At 42.9% G+C, this 14971-nt stretch overlaps 1 pseudogene across 1 annotated transcript in view; it reads left to right on the plus strand.

The window, feature by feature from the left end:
- The first annotated feature begins 1937 nt into the window (after positions 1-1937).
- The window catches only part of LOC309550380, a 75578-nt pseudogene continuing 62544 nt past the window's right edge, over positions 1938-14971 (plus strand). Inside the window, exons 1-2 of the transcript in view lie at positions 1938-2508; positions 4027-4095. The product of the transcript in view is annotated as an uncharacterized misc_RNA (transcript). The remainder of the gene's footprint in view (positions 2509-4026; positions 4096-14971) is intronic.

Below are 14971 nucleotides of genomic sequence, written 5' to 3' on the forward strand. Positions count from 1 at the left end.
CTCTAGCTGCTATCCAGGAAATGCCAAATGATAGTATACAGACAACTATATAGTCATCTGTACAACTGTATTGCTGTAGGCACTCGTCTTTTCCTCCCCCTTTTTTCCCCCATATAAACCCCCCCCCCTGTTTTATTCCCCCACCCTCTCCCTCCCTTTCTTTCTTTTTCTTTTTCTTATTTTTCACTTTTTATTTCCATGTTCACTCTTGATAGAGGATTAATACAATATTTGATTTTTCTGTTGTATCATTTCTCTGCCATATCCCCGCTTTAGATACCAGCTACTGACTGACTGTCCCTGGGTGGCTCCACAACTATGGCACAACTAAGCGGCATAGGATGGGAAAAATTCCTGGACACTTTGGAGCAGACATGTGTCTCTCACACCGAACAAGATATAAATTTGGATGTTCATTTCCAAAAAACAAAGAAACTACTTGAACGTAAGTCGAGCCTTGGATGGCATATTCGATACTTTGACAAGTATCTTCGGGACAAAATCAATCCCCTAGGTCTTAGAATCCAGGTTTTCCCTTCCTTTGAGATCACGGATCCACAATTCCGTGCATTGTGGGAACTCAATCTAACCGCCTGTACTGCCAGGATGATGGAGTTACTCAGGGACAAATATAGACATGATCTCGAGGAGATAGATAAGGAATTGGCTCTCCTTCAGGAGAAAAAACCCACACTGCATAATGTTGAATATACCAGACGGGAGCAAGATCTTATTCAACACTTAGAGCGTTTTAACACCAACCTTATAGTCAAGAAAGACTTTAAATATCACAAAGATTGCTTGGCCTTTGCAGGTGGTTATGCCTACAAATGGCAGAAACCCGCATGGCCACGTGGGGGCAAACCCACTAGAAATAGACCAGCACAGGAGACGGAGCTACCAAGATCGATATCTGATACCTCCCTCTCGTCGGCTACATCTTCCCATAGATCCAATGCCTCATCAGTCAAGGGGAAAGTAGGAAGGGGCCGCCCCCCCAAAAAAGTTTTGGGCAATAACATCCATGACACACCCTCCCATAAACCAGGAAAAAGAGGAGCATCCCCACATGAGATTACACCAAAGCCTAAACAAAACCTTGGCAGTAGTAGAGGGGCAACGGGGACCTTAAGTACAAGTAACGAACCTTCACGCACGTCCATGTTTAGCTCCAACAGCAACACATCACAATATATACACATGGGAGCCATGCCAAAAAACCTTAATAAGGAGCTAACAACTTCCGAACCTGACACCTTGCCCCCTTTAGGGGCTACCCCAGGGCAGGGGTTACTTCCACCACCCCCAGCGCTGGGCGACAAGAAACTAGGCCCGATGGACCAACATGTCATCAAGCAAACCTGAGAAACCATAATTTAGACGTAATTAATTTATCCTCATATGATTTATCACCCTCTGAAAGGGAGGTCTTAACACTGGGGTTAAACTTTTGCCCAACCAATGGTTTGGACTAGTTTGAACTAGTTAAAGACCTGCACCTTTTCGCCCGAAACTTGACGTTCAGATACATTTTTGATAAGGAGAAGGACAAGGTCCCTGGTAGTGATGATACGTACAAAGATTATAAAATACAGGACTTTAAAACCTTGAAAATCCTAATGCAACTCTTAAATGAGAATGAAAAATATAGAGGGGAGGAGAATGACTCTATGTCATCCTCCTCATCTGACGAGGAACCACTACCAGAAGATAGTCCACATAAATATAAAGCAAAGTCTAAAACTTTTCCTAAACTCCAAACATGTCCTGCTGTGTGGGCGTTTCTCCGTCAGTCGGTGAGAGACATTGAGTCTCTATCTATGAACCCCGCACCCAAACACAATCTCAGTGTGTCCCAAAAGTGCGCACTTGACCACTTGATCCATAACGACGACATTGTCATCAAACCCGCTGACAAGGGGGGCAATGTCGTCGTTATGGATCGTGGTCAATACGTCACGATGTGCAATAGAATATTGTCTAACCCAGATTGGTATGCACCCATATCTTCGGATTGCATACAAGACAAAATCAATGAATTCAACTTTTTGCTTCGTGATGCTTTTGACCAGGGAATCATTGACCAAGACCTTTTAGGCTACCTCTCAACGAGATGGCCAATCACACCGACCTTTTATGCTCTGCCGAAGGTCCACAAGGACCTTGTTACTCCCCCCGGGCGTCCATTAGTCTCCGGCATGGGCTGTGTATCGGAAACAGCCAGCAAATATCTGGACGATCAATTGAGACCACATGTTGTGAGATTGCCGTCCTATTTAAAAGATACCATTGAACTTTTGAAAACCCTGGAGGGACTGTCTGTCCCTTACCACTCCATCTTAGTTGCTATTGACATCGAGGCATTGTACTCCAGCATCCCCCATGACAAGGGGTTGGAGGTGGTCGCTGTTTTCCTCCGGGAACAGGGACGCTCATTCTGGCCCAAAGCTGATTTTCTTTTGAAACTTTTGAAACATATTCTCAATTCCAATATTTTTACATTCAACGGCAATACATTCCTCCAGGTGCAGGGGGTAGCGATGGGGACCTCCTGTGCCCCATCATATGCCAACCTGTACCTGGGGGGATGGGAGCGTACCCTGTTCGCGGGGGAGTCCAGCGACCCCCTCCTGAACCATATACTCCTTTGGAGGAGATATATTGACGATGTGCTCATGGTGTGGACGGGTACGCTGGAGGAATTGCAAAGTTTCATGCTACTTATAGGTGCAAATTCTTTCAATCTTACTTTCACGATGCAGTGGCATAGGGACAGACTGGCCTTCCTGGACACTGAGGTGGTATTGGATCCCGATGGATCGATCTATACCACTTTACACCGCAAGGACACAGCGGGCAACACAATACTCCATTTCGTTAGCAGCCATCCGCGTCCATTGGTGCAAAGTATCCCCTATTCACAGTATCTGAGAATACGCAGGATCTGCACCAAGGAAGGGGACTTTAAAAGGGAGGCGGATTCCCTCCGTCAAAGACTTCTGGCCCGGGGGTATAGTAACAGGGTCCTTAAACGGGCCTATAACAAAGTTTGTGGATTGGAGAGAGACAAATTGATTTTTGGCAAAAGAAAAGGCAAGAAGGAAGCGGTCACTAGAATCGTGACAAAATTCAACACAGACCACCATTTGGTACGTAACCTCCTTGCAAAAAACTGGCACTTCCTCAGGGAAGACCACACCATCTCCAAATATGTATCCACATACTCTCAGTTAACCTTTCGTCGGTCTAGGTCAATCCGTGATTCCCTGGTTCACAGCCATTACACTGAGCAACCTGCGGGAGAGTTATCCCCCACAGGTACATTCAGATGCGATACTTGTGACTTCTGTCCATGGGTCCTGGAGGGCCCCTCTTTTCCTCTCCCTAGGGGAGGCATTCACAAATGTCGAGCCTACGCAGATTGCCAAACACAGGGGGTGGTTTACATCGCCCTCTGTAAATGTGGGGCTTTCTACGTAGGCAAGACCAAACGTAAACTCTCTAAACGCATACAGGATCACCTCTATTATCTTGAGGTTGGTCTTATCTACACACCTATTTGTAAACACATCGGTGTGCACCATGACTTTGATCCAGATTATGTCAGGTTCGCTGTTCTCAAAGTCATCCCCCCCAATCCACGGGGAGGTGACCTCGATAACAAAATCCTTCGCAAAGAGGCTATGTGGATTTTCAATCTACAGGCCACCCACTGGCCAGGACTTAATACTGCGGTCTCGTACAAGCCTTTTCTATAGATTTTTGAACTTCTCCACCCTCTCTTCCCCCTAGTTTGTCCCTTTAGCGACCCTTATTATTAAACAAAACAATCGTTAACACAAACCCATGTTGATACCTATCTTATGATTCAATACACCACTATTTGTAACTTGCCAATAGTCCAATTCATCGTACTATTGTACCTTTTTGAAGCCTCCTTTTTTAAAGGATTATGTAGTGATCTCTGTTCACCTTTTCTGTTTTCTTTTTTGTCTCATGCTTTCTATTACTTTATTTGACATACAGGTTATATTGAACCTCCAAATGGGGATTATTTTTCCCTACCAAATCTGTTTATATGTTGGAGGATGACAGGTATGGGGATGCTATGTGTTTTGTTTTTGTTTTGTATATACCCTTTATTCAACTTCATTTTTCATATGGGTCTGTTCCTGAGAACTCTTATAATACGGGACGCTCCCACTGTCATAACTGGCTGTTAGCCCTGATCAAGTCCTTATGACAGGTGAACAAACTCATCAGTTTATCATATTGCTTTCTCTCCCCTTTCCTTACCCTCCCCCGCCCTTCCCACATCTTCTCCCGCTTCTTGTCTTTATCCTATTCCCTTGTATTTATATTTTGAGATGCCCCATTGATGGTTATATAGGAACTACCAACAGGATTTTCCTGACCGTGTTAGGTTCCTAGTGCTGCATATTTACTATAATCCACTAAGGGTTGTATTTTGTTTGCTGTATTTATTTTTCATCTGTCTGTTTAACTTGTTTAATTAAATGTTGCAGTTTAAACCCTGTATCGATTCATGTAATGGATCCGGATTCGCTCTCTGCTTGTCCATTGGCTCGCCTGTAGGTATGAATTTCGGGCGCAAAGCAGGGGACAGCCCTATGCGTGTCCTCTCCGGCTAACTCAGCCGGCGCGGGTGTCCAGCCACGGAGACCATTTGACCTCTAGTGGCGGACATCCGATAGTATGGCGCCCGCGCCGGAAGTGACGATCGCGGACACACGTCACTTCCGGCGGGACCAGTCTTAAGCCACGGGCGCGGGAGGATGAGTCATGGCGGCTCTCCCGACCCGTGGCTTTACAGGTTGAAAGGTAAGACACTCAAGCCTATACTACACTAGGCTTCCCTCCGAATCACTCTGTCTATTTATCCCCCGGGGTTTTCTATTTGGGGATAATCAATGTCTGGACATTGTTTCTTGATCTGATCTTCATCTTATTCCTATATATATACCCTTATTGGGCAATTCGCTAGAGCCACTGCTTCGCAGTTGCTGCTCTTGTAGACTCATGGGCTTAGATAGTTTTATGGATGGAACATTTGGTATAGTATTCTTACTTTTATGTTCCTTCCCAGAACTGACCCCAGTTTTGGTAGGTCTGTAATATATCTACCATTTGTCACTATTTTTATTTCTATTCCCCCAGATAGTCATTACCATTCATTATAGTATATTCCATGTCCACCTATTCTAAGCAAATTTGTATGACATTAGACATGCTATACAATACATACTATGTTTGTCCACAGAATTCCGGACTCCACCCTTTGTCCGCTGTGGTGGTACCCATTCAAGACTGGTCCAATTCATACCTGGAAACCACCTCCATGGAGGACCCCTGTTGGGCCCTACCTGGGTTTGTGTGGTTCGGAGCCTCAAGACAAGCCATTGGGAAGCGCAATTCTTGGTCCAACCTTTCTATGTATTAGGCATAATATATTTTTAAGTGTGGTAAGCTATATGTTCCTCTCTTTATGACCCTGTATTTTTCCATACTAGGGTTAAAATGAACACTGTAAGATTATTTTTCATTTCCAAGATATGAATTTGCATTTATATATGCTTTTCTTTTTGTTTTTTATGTATAAACTTTGAAGGTCTTAATGTAGTCCTAATTCAACAAAAGGGTGATTCAATTACGCCGGAGTTCCTGACGAAGCTAAAGGCGAAATGCATTGAACAAAGGCACTCACCCGTTCGATCGACTACTATCTTGACATAACATGCTGTATTGTATTGTATTATTTTTTCACTTTTGCTATGTCGACTTTTATCAATTTTCTAATAAATATTGTTAAATTTTATCCTTTTTCTTTATTCTTTCCTTGGCTTACCTACATACTTTTGACCAATAGTCCGCTATAGTCCCTACCTTCTTTCCTATCATCAGTGTATTCTGGGATCACTGATGTGGAATACATTGTTTTTGTAATAATATGTATATGTATATATCTAAATATATATATATCTATATATATATATATAATATATAACGCATGAATTATAATCAAATCAATAATATAATATATATATATATATATATATATATATATATATATATATGTATATGTATATATATATATATATATATATATATATATAATATATATTATATTATTGATTAGATTATAATTCATGCGTTTGTGTTTCAAATTTATCACATCTGGGATGTCTACTAGAGTCTTGTTTTGGTCAGGTTTAAGTCAGTAATTACTAAGAATTGTAGGCCTATAATACATAACCCCAAATTTCCATGCAAAAAATTGTACCGCTTTTGGTACAGAATTCCTGACATAATCATACCGCCAGGGAGGTTAAACTTTATTGCAAAAAAGATCACATCAGAACAAGTGCAATGTTTCAGAGCCATGCAGGACCCCCTTCGTCAGGAATGTGATGACACATAATCACATGCCTCACGAAGGGGTCCTGGGTGGCTACGAAATATTGCACTTTTTCTGATGTGATTTTTTTTGCAATAAAGCTTAAGGACTGCTTTTGCAAGATCCGTGGTGTGCTGGCGAATATTTATGTATCTGTGATAGATCCAGTGTCCAGCTGGTGATCACTTCAGCACCCATTACATATGTGCCTATATCCAGGAAGGTGTGCGATAGGAATATGAACTTTATTGTATCATGGCAGAGTTCTTCTTCTCACAGTGGGGTCCCAAACTCATACTGATATTAGGAGCACCACCAGGAACACATCTTCCCACACACATTCCCACACAACACACCTTCCCAGCCTCTTGCCAGACCAGATGGCATCACTCAAATCGGGAGGCACTGGACCCCTCGGAACCTTCCATGCCACGGAAGTATTCTCAACTAGTGATGGACGAACATCGGCCGGGGCGGTTTGAGAACGTCAGCCGCAAATTTTCTCAAAAGTCTGCAAACCGCAAGTTTGCGGCGGGCCCCATTAACTTTAATGGGAGGCGAACTTTAAAAACCTTTAGGTCATATTTGCAGCCACAAAAGACTTGTGCTGTGCACAAATAGTCCCACCACATGGACAATGTCATAACAGAAGTAGTGCAATTGGAAAAGTTGCCCTAAATTTTTATTTATTTATTTTTTCAGCAAAATTTTTTTTTTCCCATAAATCAGCCAGAACTGGCAGCAGCCGGTAAATACATGTCAAATACATATAGGGTGCATTCACACATCTGTAAAATGGGTCCGCATCCATTCCACAATTTGGCGGAACCTTTACAGACCCATTGATTTTCAATTCCAGTCTGAAAAATGAGGCATTCACAGGATAAAGAAGTAAGTGTCGGCCAGTATTGGCCCCAAAAATTAGCCCACATGGGTTTACCTGACAGCTAAGAACATAGTATTTGGTGGCTAGAGGTACATTAGGCATTCACAGGATAAAGAAGTAAGTGACGGCTAGTATTGGCCCCAAAAATTAGCCCACATTGGTTTACCTGACAGCTAAGAACGTAGTATTCTGTGGCTGAAGGTACATTAGGCATTCACAGGATACAGAAGTAAGTGTCGGCATGTATAGGCCCCAAAAATTAGCCCACATGGGTTTAACTGACAGCTAAGAATGTAGTATTTGGTAGCTGGAGGTACATTAGGCATTCACAGGATAAAGAAGTAAGTGTCGGCCAGTATAGGCCCCAAAAATTAGCCCACATTCACCAATTGTTCAAAAAATTGGCCAGTGAGTTTGGCACTGTGTGTAGCAGAGTTAACACAGAAAAAGGGGCAATATTGTTGCAGGACACAAATACACTTGTAAAAGTATACTCAGATAACAACCCACTTCAATATGTGGTATTGGGGGGCCACTGGTCTATCACACCAGTTTTTCAAAAAATTGGCCAGTGAGTTTGGCACTGTGTCTATCAGACTTAACACAGCAAAAGAGGCAATATTGTTGCAGGACACAAATACACGTATGAAAGTATACTCAGATAACACTCCACTTCAATATGTGGTATTGGGGGGCCACTGGTTTATCACACCAGTTGTTCAAAAAATTGGCCAGGGAGTTTGGCACTGTATCAGAGTTAACGCAGCAAAAGAGGCAATAATGTTGCAGGACACAAATACACTTAGGAAAGTATACTCAAATAACACCCCGCTTCAATCTGTGGTATTGGAGGGCCACAGGTTTATTACACCAGTTCTACAAATAATTGGCCAGTAACTGTTGTCACTGTGTGTAGTACAGTCAACACAGCAAAAGAGGCCACATTTTTGCAGGACTAAAATACACTCTTAGAAAAGTATACTGTTAAATAACACCCCACTTCAATATGTGGTATTGGGGGGCCACTGGTCTATCACACCAGTTGTTCAAAAAATTGGCCAGTGAGTTTGGCACTGTGTGTATCAGACTTAACACAGCAAAAGAGGCAATATTGTTGCAGGACACAAATACACTTGTAAAAGTATACTCAGATAACACCCCACTTCAATCTGTGGTATTGGGGGCCACAGGTTTATTACACCAGTTCTACAAATAATTGGCCAGTAACTGTTGTCACTGTGTGTAGCACAGTCAACACAGCAAAAGAGGCCACATTTTGCAGGACTAAAATACACTCTTAGAAAAGTATACTGTTAAATAACACGCCACTTCAATATGTGGTATTGGGGGGCCACTGGTCTATCACACCAGTTGTTCAAAAAATTGGCCAGTGAGTTTTTGCACTGTGTGTATCAGACTTAACACAGCAAAAGAGGCAATATTGTTGCAGGACACAAATACACTTGTAAAAGTATACTCAGATAACACCCCACTTCAATATTTGGTATATGGGGGCCACTGGTCTATCACACCAGTTATAATACATTAAAAGTGCTTTTGTCACTGTTTGTAGTATTGCTGCAGCAACGCTTAGTCACCACACCAGTCACAATGCTGCACAGTGCACAATACAACTCCACTGTAATATGCTTTCTATAAAGTATATTATACCGTGGTTTACACCCCTATATAGTGCACTGCACACCAATACCAAAAAATTGCAGCCCTTTAAATGACGTTTGTGGACATTAACAGAGCGATCTGTGTCACTGCCGATCTATAACTGCCCCTAAAGCACAGACGGGATACCTGTCCCTAATCTGAAAAGAGACTGTAGTAGACCTATACTGAAATATCAGTCCTGAAAATGACTTTTGTGGATCTTAACAGAGCTATTTGTGTCTGGCAATCTCTCCCTCATGAACACAGCAGACTTTTCCCTACGCTGACAAAAAGCAGAATGTGAAATGGCCGATAGCTCTGGTCTATTTATAAGGTAGGGGGCATGTCCATGTGCTGAAATGTTTCAATTGGCTGTCCCGTTCCACCTGACGGCTGTGTCATGGGTCAAAGTTCTCCCCAATGTAAACGAATATGGCCGCAGAGAACATCGGCAAAAGTTCGCCTTTTCGTGAATTTGCGAAGTTAATTCGCCGTGAACCGACTGCCGGGCGAACCGCAAGGCCATCCCTATTCTCAAACCAAATCCTACATGGTGCACGCTGTATTTGTTTTCCTTGACCAGCTGGATATCCCTCAGGACCCCCATCATACCAGCAGGAGCACTGGGAAAACAGCCCTCCTAGCCATGAGGCCAGAAAGACTATAGAGCACCTCTACTAGACACTGATAAAAACATTTTTTTTTAGTCATCATCAATGCAGTGTATGGACACCATAGGGTTGATTTACTAAAGGCAAATAAACGTTGCACTTTGCAAAGTTGCAGTTGCTCCAGAGCTTTGTAATTGAGCAGAAGCTCTGCTGACTTCCATCTTCCAATCATGTGCAAGCAAAAAGGCAGTTTTTTTCCTTGCACAGGATTGGCTATTCTTTGCAAAGTTAAGCTTTACCTCATCTACTAAACTCTGGAGCAACTGCACTTGGCAAAGTGCACAGTCTATTTGTCTTTAGTAAATCAACCCTCAAGGCTTCTATGGAGTAGGGCTTCAGCCCAATCAGACAGTATAACCATACAGGATATGGCAATAAGGGACTAAATGAATCAAAAACCCTCCAACCACACTCCAAGGTATTGACATGCCTCTTTCTATCCTATATCCCAAAAATAAGAGGCTATTCCTCATTTTAGGACAGTGGGTGGAACCATGTGAATTTTTTTTTTTTTTAAAGTTTAACAAACTATACCTACACAGTATTTTTAACCTTCCTAGCGGTATTCCCGAGTGTGGCTCGGGGTTAAATTTCAGTGCCAAAAGCGGTAACCCCGAGCCACACTCGGGTACCGTTAGGAAAATCGCTGGATCCTGGTAGAGGGGTTACTTACCTTTACCCCAGGATCCAGCGATGTATGTCGGCGGTGAGCGGCGGCGGAGCTTACTCCCGATCCTCTGTGAGCCCCGCTTCTGTCTCCTGTGATGTGACGTCCGCAGGGGGGTGGAACCAGCGGCACATTCAAAAAGTAAATGCACAAACACACTGATACACTGTAATCCTATTGGATTACATTACTAAATAAAATAAAACCTTTGATTGCCCCCCCAGTGCTTTCTCCATTGCACTTCCTCAAAAACGGTATATGACCTGCTGGGCGACAGCGATACAGAATCGCTTGCAGAATGGAGTGATAGCGATTCATGGGGAAGTTCGTCATCGGACACAGAAAGCGATTTCAGCGAAGATCCTGCGACTGTGCCCAGCGATGTGCGCACTTGGTGCTCGATCGACTGCAGTACAGAGCACGTAGCGCCCCCAAGGTTCCAGTTTACCGGAGCACCTGGTATCAGAGTGGATGTTGAGGATGACAACCCCTTGGCATACCTGCAACTCTTTTTGACCGATGAAGTTATTGAAAAGATTGTTGTGGAAACCAATCGGTACCAGGAGTAACAAGCCGCAGCGCATCAGCGATTTTCAAGGAGCAGGATGTGGGAACCCGTGACCAAAGCGGATATCTGGAAATTTCTGGGCCTAATTATTCTGCAGGGAGTGGTGGGGAAACCCCTGCAGAAGTGGTATTGGACCACAAACAAATTACTGTCCACTCATTTTTTTTTGGCACAGTTATGTCGGAGTACAAATTTTTGCTCATTATGTTATTTGCACTTTACAAATAATGACGAATTTGACGAGACTTCTCATCCAGCTACGAAGCTCAAAAAGATTTGGGACGTTTATCAAATAATTTTAAAAATTTTCCAGCAGTCCTATGTCCCAGAAAGAGACATTTGTATAAACGAAAGTCTAATGGCCTATAAAGGGAGAATCAGCTGGATACAATATATTGCGTCCAAGCGAGCACGCTTTGGAATAAAATCCTTTATGCTGTGTGAATCCAGCTCTGGATATATTTGGAATTCGGTCCTATACACCGGGAGAGGAACCAAGTTCAACGAAAGGTTCAGCAGCTATGGAATGGCAACTGCTTCTGTTCTGACGCTGATTGAGCCTCTGCTGAATCAGGGGTACTGTGTCACTACAGACAATTTCTATACATCCCCAGAACTGTTTGAGTTCCTCCTACAACACAAGACAGATGCGTATGGGACCGTTAGAGCTAACCGGCGTGACATGCCCTCCACCTTTGCCAACAAAAAGCTCAAGCCCGGAGAAATAGTTGCCTGGCAGAAAGTGTGTTGGCACTGAGATGGGGTGACAAAAAAGATGTCTGCCTGATGAGTACCATCCACAACATCTCTACTGTCATGGTCCATACAAAAGGGGGAAAAGATATTCTGAAACCGCAACTGGTCCTGGATTACAACAACACCATGGGAGGTGTGGACAGAGCTGACCAGGCCATGATTTTCTATCCGGCAATGCGGAAACAACAAAAAAAATATTCTAAAAAAAAATTCAGGCACCTCCTGGAACAATGTTTGTGGAACGCATTCATTCTCCTAAAAAAGAAGAGTGGCAGGCCTGTGGTTCATGCGGACTTTGTGTGGAAAATTGCTGAGCTCATATTTCTCAGGTACCAAACACCAATGGCTGTAAGTAGATCCGGACGCCGTGCTGCTGGTGTTGTGAACCCCGAACGCCTGACCGGTCGTCACTTTATGGACCACATTCCACCGACGGAGAAAAAGACTGCACCCACAAGGATGTGTGTGGTGTGCTGTTCCAAGCGCGACGACACTGGACGGAAAATCAGGAAAGAAACGCGGTACTACTGTCCAGACTGTGATGTTGGACTTTGTGCTGTACCCTGTTTCAAAATTTTCCACACCCAGGACGTTTATTGAAGCAATATGACCACTAATATTGCATCCTTTTTGAAAAAAAAAAATATTGCATGCTTGTTTGACAAAAAAAAAATGTCAGTGTTTTTTATTACGTTATTTACTATAATTTATTGAATAAAAAGTCTTATTTTTTGTAAAAAAAAAAAAAGTGTTATTATTATTATATTATTATTTTTTATTATTTTATAGTTATTTATTATATTATAATTTAGTATTTTGTGTTTCAAACTTTATCATACCCGAGATGTTAAAAAGAAGAACGCACAGTAAAAAGAAATCATATATAAATAGTTGGTTTGGGCTGCTCATTCTTAAGAATTACATGCAAAATAATGGTACCGCTTTCAGCACCTAAAATCCGAAAGAATCATACCGCCAAGGAGGTTAAAACAATAACACTATGAAGGTGAGTACATTTCCTGCTATTATTTTTTTTAATGAGCCAATACAGCCATCAGCAAAGTGTAGTACTTTAAAGGAACCAATCAGATTGTATTTGACTGCATTGTACTGAAGTATGTTTTGTTGCTATGGCTTTTTGCACTCAATGTACTTGGTGTGACTTGGCTACCACCTAGCAAACAGTCAGTGAATACAATATAATGCATACTGCACAGCACAGAACTGGCCTAATGTAATAATGCTATATGACCAGCAGAGGGAGCAAATAAACAAACTCTACACAGCATACACTATGAATGGTCTAGATTTTAATTCTCATCTGTTTTAGGCTGTTAAACATTTAGCATGCATTATTTTGTGTGTGTGTGGTGTGTATATATATATATATATATATATATATATATATATATATATATATACTGATAGGGGGTGAATAGAACTTTTAGGACTCCTTAGGCCCTCAGTTTTTTAGGACCCTTTAAAGCATTTTTAAAACCAAGAACAAAAATTAAATATTTTTCCACTCACCAGTCCTTAGATGTGGTGACTGTTTTAGTTTTCATTTTTAACACTAAAACATTTTCAGCAAATACAGAAAATATCTGTTGATCTTGGCAAAAATACATTGTCCTTGTCACTTCCTGTGAAATTAACTGATACAATAAACAATGTTATGTTCCTTCCAAGATATCATCTGTGAACTACTAATCACCCAGCCCCCAATAATATAGAAATAGAGAGCGGAAAATGTATGTGTAGTCCGATCTGAGTGGCAGCCATGGCTCCCTCCTTAGATATAGTAAAGTGAGTGACCGTAGTTACCCAGGCACATGAAGAATGTTATTTTCAGGATTATAATTAAGGACTAGTAACCTGCAAATACAATTAAATACCCTTTAAGGCAATCTATTCATTTCAAATTCTTAGTGCACCCTAATGAACAAAAGAGGCAAAAAAGAAAACCCACAAAAGGCATTGGCAGCTATTAAATATGTGTGTTGGGGTGTCATCCAAAATGAAGGCACCCCACAAACTCCCACAGGTTGAACATAGCAGAATAGCAGAATTGGTAACACAAAACATGGGTGTAAAGCCTCCCTGGGGATTATTTTTAGATTGGCTAAGCCTGAAAAAAGCATACACTAAGGTATGCAGAGCTGCCACTTTAAATCTAGGCAGTTCCTCATCTCCATGACCCCTCCTCCTCCATAATCTCCTTCTCCCTCCTCATCATCTCCATAACCCCTCCTCCACATTTCCATAGATCTTCCTCTTCATCTCCTTCCTCTTTCTCATTTCTATAACCCCCCTCTTAATCTTCTCCTTCCTCCTAATTTCCATAATCCCTCCTTCTCATCTCCTTCTCCCTCCTCATATCCATAACCCCTCCTCCTGATCATCTCCATAACCCCTCCTCCTGATCATCTCCATAACCCCTCCTCCTGATCATCTCCATAGCCCACCCTCCACATTTCCATAACTCCTCCTCTTCATGCCCTCCCTTTTTCTCATCTCCATAACCCCTTCTTATCTCCTCCTTCCTACTCGTCTCTATAATTACTGCTTCTTCCTCCTCATCTCCACAACCCCTCATCCTCATCATCTCTATAACCCCTCCTCCCAGTGGACCCTTGGTCCCTCCTACTGGTCCGGGGGTCTCGATTGTAAGTCTGCAGGGTAGCCATTCTTGTCAGAGGTGGTCGTTTCACGTCTGACTCCGTCCAGGAGCTCGTCTGTGGCAGTCTTTTGGTCGTAGACGGCTCATGGGCGGGAGAGCCAGTTAGGCTCATCAACGTGTATGCCTCCCCAGATAAGAATGAGCGACTGGAGCTTTTCCAGACCCTGCGGACCCAACTCGTCACCACCAGGGCAGTAGTAATCGGCAGTGATTTTAACTGTCCGATTGAGGAGGATGGGCGCAGCTCCAGCATGTACGCAAAGCTCGACACCACGTCTAGGCTGCTCAAGGAGATGATTGCGGAGGCTTCCTTGAAGGACGCCGTGGGATCCATAGGGAAAGGTTCCGTGAACTATTCGTGGTGCCGTCCAGATGGATCTGTGCGTTCTAGGATAGACTTCGTGCTCACCTCCAAGACAGTCAGACACCGCGGGTTCTCCATGGTCCCCTGCTTTTTCTCTGACCACAGGGCCATTCACTTTCGGGGTGACCTGGGCGAGGGCTTTGCCCCCGGTCCGGGCTCCTGGAAGCTGAATGGTACCCTGCTGGAAAATGAGGAACTGCTGGAGGAACTCAGGGAGGCCTACATTACCTGGAAGGAGGACAAGAGGTTCTTCGGAAAGGTAAGCGACTACTGGGAGTTTGTGAAAGTCAAGCTACGCAGCT

The sequence above is a fragment of the Pelophylax lessonae genome, assembly GCF_965119305.1.
Source record: "Pelophylax lessonae genome assembly, chromosome: 3".
NCBI lineage: Eukaryota > Metazoa > Chordata > Amphibia > Anura > Ranidae > Pelophylax > Pelophylax lessonae.